Below are 8,358 nucleotides of genomic sequence, written 5' to 3' on the forward strand. Positions count from 1 at the left end.
AATTTAAATTTGAAATCATGTCAAAATGGATGTTACGGCATAATTTAAATTTGATTTAAAAAATGGTAAATTAAAATAATGTGACGTTATAGAAATATGCATTTCAATTTCAATATATGCATAAATATATACATATTGGAATAACAACGTAAGTTTAAGAATTTCTTAAACATTATTTCAAATCATACTGATAATTAAAAATATAAAACCAAATTCGCACAACAAGTCCTATTGACTTTTGCAAAATCTAATAATTTTTACAAAATCTCTTAATTTTTTTTTCATGCGATAATCTACAAAAAGAAACACCTATAAAATCTTATGGGAAAATTCATATACATATTATGTAATTGTAACAGTTTAATAAAATGTTTATTTGGCGAGTTCATAAAAGGGCGATAATATGAAGGAGTAAAGTACATTTTGCGATCGATTCCCATTTTTTTTTTTTTTCTTTACTCCTAGAAGGAGCATAGGGCTAGTGCATGATTTCTCATGCACTAGTTTCATAGCGTCATAGAGTTTAACTAGGTAGATGACTAGCCTGCCGTAGTTTTATTTATATTAATTATTTGAGGTTATTAATATTTACTGTTTATTTTTTCTTAGTTTTGAGTATCGAATATTATGAATATATGAAAATTACTTCTATAATATTTATTAGTATTGCATATAATATTGAATATAATTTTTATAGTGACCTGACCGGGCGAACCCGAGACCCTTCGGTTAAAGGGCCGGTGCCATAACCACTCCACCAATGGTCAGATGATCGATTCCCTTTACCATATTACATTTATTTTTAATCTAGCTAAAATGCAAGCTGTAGATCTTTTTAAACTCTTATTTTTATATAAGATATGAACAGAGTTGAATCATTTAAATATCCTAAGATTATAAAAGTTACATTTTCCGCAGTCACCAAGCTTTCCCTGTCATTATATCGATATCGACTATATTTTTGTCCGCTTAATATCTGCACATTTTAATATTACTCGTAAGTGAACAGTATTAAATTCAATTAATAAACACAATGGCAAAAAACGACTAGATAGATATAATAAAAACTAGTCGTATGTGCTTGCATTGCGAGCCTTGAAAGATTATGTCTGTAGTTTTGAAATTGTTCCATTCTGTGTGTGTGAAATATTTTAGGTTTACTTTTTTCTTCAAAAACACACCAGTAATGTACATAGGTATGTTTTTTCTAATAAATAATACGATAAAATGTACTTGGATTTTATAATACATGCGGATATAGCGCGTGAATGTATAATTAGCTAATACTAATGCTATATAGGGAAGTGCGTATAGCATACAATTTCTATGCAAAAGTCTCATTCGAGCCCTGAAAAATTCGATCTGGCAGATCAACTTTTTTTTTATTGGTAATTTTATTGCCGACCGTGTTGTGTATACAACAGATAGGTTATGTGATGGCAACAAATTTTGCATATCGAGTTTTCGGTGGGAATGCACTTCTCCATGGTAAGGAAGTGTAAATAAACTATTTTACTAACCTGTCCGTCTGTCGTCTGCGTGTATCTCAAGTTCGGCTGAACCGGTTTTGATGAAATTTCATATGTACGTTTATTTGTACCTCGCGAACTGCATTTTTACGGGCCTGTTTTATGTGCTTCCAAAAACAAATTTTCAAACTTCCTCGAAATCTCCGCAAAAACTTTTGGAAAAAATCAAGCATCAGCAACTGGATGTTTACTGTGGGCCAAATATACATTGTTGTGTATATAAAGAGAAATAATCAACCGATTTACTTGAAATTTTATATTTAAATTCTTCGTATTAAAACAATGAACATATAAATTTTTTGGAAAGATCGGGGCTTGAAAACTGATCTGCGGGCCGATTTTACATTTTTCACCATATCTACGGAACGAATTGATGGAATTTCTTGAAATTCGATATTTGAGCATTTTAGGGAATTTGAGTAGCATAAAGCGAAACTCTACTAAGAGCTAAATTTACAAACTCACTCGCTATATATGTTGTTACCTCCTTTTGTTCTGAAATCATCTGCGTGCCTAGTATAGTAATTATTTACTTCAGTTCCTTGCTATAGAGTAGAAATACTTATTACATGTTTGTTGATTATTTTAAATATGTGAATAACTTGTAAAAGTTTGTGTTGCTGAATGATATTTTCATATTAAAATCATAATATAAGTTAGGTTTCTTGCCAAAAAAAAACAACTAAAAGTATTTTAGGGAATAAAATTTGTGTTTTTTTTATCCATTAAGAAACATTAATGCAAACTTTGCTAATAAAATTGTAACAATAACAGATTATATTATATTACCCGCTATTAGAGTCAACTTCCTTAGTGACTGTATTTTTACAAAACCCCAATCTATACTAAATTTTAAAAATTGCAATTATTTAGCGTTATAAAAATCTTACTTTTTAAATATTTAATATTGTGTCTATATTTTGTAACATAAACCTTTGAGACGTTTTAGAAGATTTTATAGAAAATGTCTTGCTTTTTTCCAAAAAAAAAAAATAACAACAAAATGTTTACTTTGGAATATGCGTGGGTAAATTTTTTTTATGTAATTGCTTTTAACAAAAGGAAACGCGCAATTTTTTATCTCTGATCGTCTGTAACTCCAGTAAGTATTAATGATCCAGGTGTACGACTAATTATTTAAATTTTATTTTGTCTTTTCCAATACACTTAAGTTTATAGTACAATACTAGACAACTATAAATCCACAGAAAATACAATTAAAGTATTAGGTATATAGGTATGTATATATAGGTATGTATGTATATGTAACAGCTTATATATCTATCAGGCCTTCAAACTGAAAATATTTTCCGATATTTCGAATCGGAAAAAAAATACAAAAACAAATATGTTTTTGTATATGTTTACAAAAACATATTTGTTTTTGTATTTTTATGTTTCGAAGTATGCCGATTGAAATATTTTTTTATTTTTTTGTGAAATTTTTGAGTATTCTCTAAGAATCTCATTTTATTTAGTATGATTTTAAAAGCCATCTAGATTATAATTATTATTTTTTTGCTTTTTCTTCAATTTATTTTTAAATTCTATTTCTTATTCAAAAATTTTACTATGAAATTCAGTACCGTTCCATTTGGAAGATAAGAAAGGTTTTCTGCGCTAAAAATTGCAAATTCTTTTTTTTAAATGCATTTTTCAAATGAAATTTACCAACCGATGTTTTTTAAATTTAAATTTTAAATTTCAAAAAATATGTAGAATCAGTAGAGCTAAAAATATTGATCAATTTCCTTCACTAAATAAATTCCAACACCGCTGCCATTTAAACTCCATATAAATTTTTTAATTTATTTTTGATTTGCTCTCTGAGTTAGATGGCCTGATAGATATAGATGGCATTAGTATATGTGTAAAATATTTTCGCACTCACAATAATATTTTTAAAGTTCCGAAATTCATACAATTAACAATATATTTATAGTGATAATTAACAAAAGTCGCAACTCATAGTGCAGTAAAAAAATCATTTCTCTTTCTTTAAGTGTCAAATCCGATTTCATCATCTATAAATGAATATTTAATTTAATTTAGATGTGTATAATACGTAACACATATACAAAATTATGCATGTAACTTCAATTATTTACGTATGCAATTTACATAAATTAAAATAAAAATGAAAAAATTTTAAAAAATTTCAAAAAGTTTTATTTTACACAATAATTAGTATAAAACAATTGTTTTTATATTTTTTGTCAATTTCGTCTACTGATAGGGAAAATATCATATGATTCTTATACTCATCATCAGTTGTAAATTCTGTTGTCGCCTGAATATTGTGTCAACAAAAAATTTAGTTCCTTGAATTTATGTCGTTACCTCAGAAACTTTGTTATTGAACGCAATATAGAATGAATAATCGAATTAATTTTTCTATTTGGTAGAAGTTTAAAACACCTTACAGTGTCGAAAAAATGAAATGGCTAAAAATTAATAGTTTGCAAATTTTGAAGGATTACAGCTCGGGCGGACGAGGAGTTACAAAGGAATTTTATTTTGTATATAAAATTTAGAGGCATATGCGAATTATCGTTAAGAATAAATTTGCGCCGAAAATAAATCAAGTCCGGTTTGAGATGATGTTTAATTAAAGAAGTTAATTTAAGCGCCTGGGCATTTGTTGAAGTTTTTTGTGTTTCAATTACTTTGTGGAATTATACTTTGGATAGGAGGGAGGACATGAAAACAATTATTGTAGAAAAATAAACTTTCCACTAATATCTATCTATTCTATGTGTGTATCAAGTTTTACCTTCTAAATCTTGAAAGATGTAGAAATCTTTCAAACAGACGGACAAACGAACTATAAACAGAAAGAGTTATGAAATATTTCTAAGTGTGAATATTCTTCATGAAAGCGTGAATTCTCTGATACCCAAAATACTTGAATGACTTGTAAAATTCTGGAGTAACCGATGGGTATATGATACTTACATATGTATAAGTTCTCATATATTTTGTCGACATAGTAGTAATGGAAAATGACGATTACACTTGTTTGCGCATAATATTCATTGCCCGAAGTTGACAAAACAAAAAAACACAAGTAATTCTTACTGCTGCACTTTTTTAGCAACTTTTAATTTTTGAAGATTTAAGTTTAATTTATTAAAAAGAGATTATTGACTTCTGTACAACCTTTGTATTTGAAATATAATAAGCAATGCAATTAGAATTTCCGAAGTGTTTTTTAAAAAATACTGAAAGTTTATTTTCTGATTTAGAACTTTTGATTTGATTGAATTTTGTTCAAATTTTCAGCATATTTTCTATATTACGTAAAACCTTATGCTGCCCAAATTTAATATCTGACAAAAAATTTAAAGCCTAATTTTAGCCAATTTTGTCTTACCATTTAAGATTCAACAATTACATATTAGTGAGGCATCATTTCAAAATTTATAAAAATTCCTATTTTTTTTACAAAGATACATATATGTTTGTATGTAAAAACATGACGTTTTATAACCTCGTTTTAATGGAATGGATTTACCGTTAGCTTTCTGCATTTATAGAAATTTGGAAAAGCTTGCAGTTTCAGAAATATAAGGGGCCAAAAATTCAAATTTTTCAAAATTCGGAAGGCGATAACTCGAGAGGGAATAGAGGAGGAAAAAATTTTCTTCTAACGAAATGAACTATTTAATATTGTCTAAAAGCTGTTTAAATTTCAGACTTTCACAACCTGGGTTCTAGAAGAAAACGAGAAAAAAATAGAGTTGACCTTGTCAACTCTGTGATACCCGTACGAATTTGTTATCCTATGTGCGAATAAAGATGCCATAACTGACTATGGGACAGACTATGTCCCATACCTTAAGTTGCCGTATTACCATATTAATTTACGCAAAATTTCAGTACAATGTGTTATACAAAATACTGTGTGTGCCAAACTACTATTGATGATGTATGGCAGCTACCAGAAAGAGCCAAGAAACTTTACCGAATTTTATCAAGCACATCGGCCCTACTAATATACTCACTTGTGTGAAATCTCAATATCACAGCTTTTATAGTTTCTGAGATATAGTCAAATAACTTTTGAAGTTGTATGGCAGGTACCAGAAGGAGCCAAGTAATTTCAACGACTTTTATGAGACACATTGGCCCTACTAATATATTCGTTTGTGTGAAATTTCAATACCATAGCTTTAATAGTTTCTGAAATATAGTCAAATAACTTTTGAAGTTGTATGGCAGGTACCAGAAGGAGCCAAGTAATTTCAACGACTTTTACCAGACACATCGGCCCTACTAATATATTCACTTGTGTGAAATCTCAATATCACAGCTTTTATAGTTTCTGAGATATAGTTAAATAACTTTTGAAGTTGTATGGCAGGTACCAGAAGGAGCCAAGTAATTTCAACGACTTTTATGGGGCATAATGGCCCTACTAATATATTCGTTTGTGTGAAATTTCAATACCATAACTTTTATAGTTTCTGACATATAGCCAAATAAATTTTGAAGTTGTATGGCAGCTACCCGAACCGGTACCCCGATCATGTCCAATTTAAATAGGGTTCTGGCACTTACTACAATAAATCATTTGTGAAAATTTGGTGAACTTAGCTCAATTAGTTTTTGAGTTATCGTTCGGACGGACGGACGGACGGACAGACAAAGCTAAATCAACTCAGAATTTGACGCTGATCAAAAACATACACTTGAGTCTATATCTAACACCGTTATTTCTTAGCGTTACAAACGGTAAGGCAAATTTAGTATACCCTTCGAACATACGTTCGTACGGGTATAAAAACGACATCAAAAATTTGGATTGTAAATAACGATAACTGTTAACCAGCATTTTGTTTTTTTTTTTTTTAGTTCAAATATGCTATGCCAGAGTAGAAGAAGCCAGCCTCTAATTTTATTCGTTTACGAAGTTTCAAAAACGCTTAAAGTTTCAGTACAGTAAATAGATCAAAAGTGGCATAATTAGGATTTTAAGGAGTTGTCATTTTAGGAAGGGAGAGATAGATAAAAATTTTCTTCCACGGAAATAAGTTTCTAGTAAATATCTATGGTCCACCGACTGACGGATAGAGTGAAACTAATAAGCGCTTTTCTTAAAATTTTTTTGGAAAAGTGCTAAAAATAAATTTATGCATATTTTAAATATTTTAAATATCCCAAAAAAGATTTATCCTCGAATATGTATACATATTGAAAGTTATTGGAAATAAATAACCGACAAAGTCTGTAATGTCACAAATAAATCAAAATCCTAAAAACAAAGTAGGTATTATTATACCTACTTAGTATTATATTTAAAGTGTGATATCACCATGCAATGGTGATGAATATGAAAACAACGAATTTAATGAATTCATGCATAATTAATTACGCAACTGGAAAGTGTAATTATGTAGATCTATTTTCAATAATTTCCAAATATTTACATACATATTTATTTAAATTAATACATACTGTTTTATAATATTACGATAAAATATTATCAATTTTGGATAAGATGTGCAAACATACATGTGTATCTTTTAGACTTGCAACCTTTTAAGATTTACAAAACGATACCACAAAAAAGTCAACCATTCGCTTTTAATTACTTTTCTAATTTGTTTATTAACATAAGTCACGCCTTAATTCATTGTTCGTAAAATCTAGGTAACAACAAAACAAAAATTCAATTAATAGAAACATATACTTATAATTAATAAGTACATAAAAATAAGCGAATAGTTCAGGTTTAACTAAATGAACAAGCATTCCAGGGATGACATAAAATTCAATATATCTTAAATTGCTTTACTTACAGATAAAAAAAATTTCGTTTAATCGTATATCCGAAACTGATTGCAACTATGGAAAATAATGTTAAACTTTTAAAATTATAGGCTGATATTCTACCTAAAAAGGCATTTTCAGGAATTTGTAATTATGTACATATAAAATTTATCGATTGATATAAAAATTTCAAAAAAAAACACATATGTACATAACTAATTTTTGTTTTTTTTTTCTTGTTTTTCAAAAACAAAACCGTAAACCACTCTTTATATCTCATTTTAAGAACTTGCATTATTATTAATTACGATGGGCGCTTCTGTACGATTTCTGTACGATTCGGTACGATTTCTTTCTTTTGCGCTTCCTAACTATAACGTATTAAATTGTAAACTGAAGTAAAATAATTAAATCATTATATAAAATAATTAAATTATAAAATTTAACAAAAAATTAATAAAATGTCAATGTCATGTGCTCCAAATCAAATTTTTAAATATTTAGTTTTTTTTAATATGCTGCTATGCGATTAATTACTTATTTACATCGATATTTTCCCATATTATTTTCTCAACACATTATTTCGGAACGAAAGCTTATTTTTATGATCGAACTTTTAAATTTTTTTAATTCAGAAAATTTTTTGTGCCCACAAACAAAAAAAAACCATATCATAAGATCTAACATAATATTATAGTGGCATGCAAGTATAATATATATTATACATTGAGATGGTATATGCATATGAATGGATGTTTTTTTTTTTCAAACTCCAAATCTCAGCATTTCACCATCAATGATTTTTTTTGATATTTTATCTAAATCCAAAATTTAACTCAAAAATAATATAAAAATTAGTAAATCCAAAAATCAAAATACATAGCTAATAGTAATAATAATAAAACAGCTAAATTAAAGAGTTTACCTTCCTACATGATTATATTCGTACCCCTAAAGCAATACCACAATATTTATAGTTTTAACAATGAATATGAGCTATGAGTAATGAGATTTTCTTTTAAAAATGTTAATACCGTATTTTAATATGAATAGAAAC

This window comes from Condylostylus longicornis, unplaced genomic scaffold (genome assembly GCF_029603195.1).
Source record: "Condylostylus longicornis isolate FDR11 unplaced genomic scaffold, ASM2960319v2 ptg000038l, whole genome shotgun sequence".
Lineage (NCBI taxonomy): Eukaryota > Metazoa > Arthropoda > Insecta > Diptera > Dolichopodidae > Condylostylus > Condylostylus longicornis.